We start from the raw sequence: 829 nt of genomic DNA, 5'->3' as shown, positions 1-829 counted from the left end.
AGTATCGGGCCGGGAAGATAGCTCAGTAGAATAAGCACTTGCCTGGCAAGCACAATGGCCTAAGTTCAATTCCCAGGACCACAAAAACAAAGCAAAACAAAGCAAAAAAAGAATTAAAAGCATCATGCCACAGTGACATATGCACACCTATATTTATATCAGCAGTTTATAATAGCCAAATCTTGGAAACAGCGCAAGTGCCCATCAACTGGTGAATGGATACAAATGTGTCTTTTTTATGCAATGGAGTACTACTCAGCCATAAAAAGGATATAATCAAGATATTTCTAGGAAAAATGGACGTATCTTGAATCCATATTCTTGTGCTTGCCTGGCAAGCTCTGGGTCCTGAGTTCAATCCCTGGTACCGCAAAAATAAATAAAATAACATAAAATAAAGAATCCATACGCAAGTGAAATAAATCAGATACATGTGTGTCGATACCACATTGTTTCTCTGGTGTGAGAAACCAAAAGTGTAAATAAGGACCAAAATGTATAATAGATATTGTGAAACTGGAGGAAAATATTCAAATGAGGAGGGGAACAAAGGAGAGAAGGGTAAAGGAAAGAAGGAAAAAGTAAAAAATGACAAAAGAGCTGGGTGTGGTGGTGCTCCCCTGCAGTACCAGCTACTCGGGAGGCTGAGGTGGGAGGATCACCTTGAGTCCGGGAGTTCTGGGCGGCAGTGCGATGTGCCGATCGGGTGTCCGCACTAAGTTCAGCATCAATATGGTGACCTCCAGGGAGCGGGGGACCACCAGGATGCCTAAGGAGGGGTGAACCCGCCCAGGTCGGAAACGGAGCAGGTCAAAACTGCCGTGCTGAC

The sequence above is a fragment of the Octodon degus genome, unplaced genomic scaffold (assembly GCF_000260255.1).
Source record: "Octodon degus isolate 3935 unplaced genomic scaffold, OctDeg1.0 scaffold00163, whole genome shotgun sequence".
Classification (NCBI taxonomy): domain Eukaryota; kingdom Metazoa; phylum Chordata; class Mammalia; order Rodentia; family Octodontidae; genus Octodon; species Octodon degus.
This window is presented reverse-complemented; position numbering follows the sequence as displayed.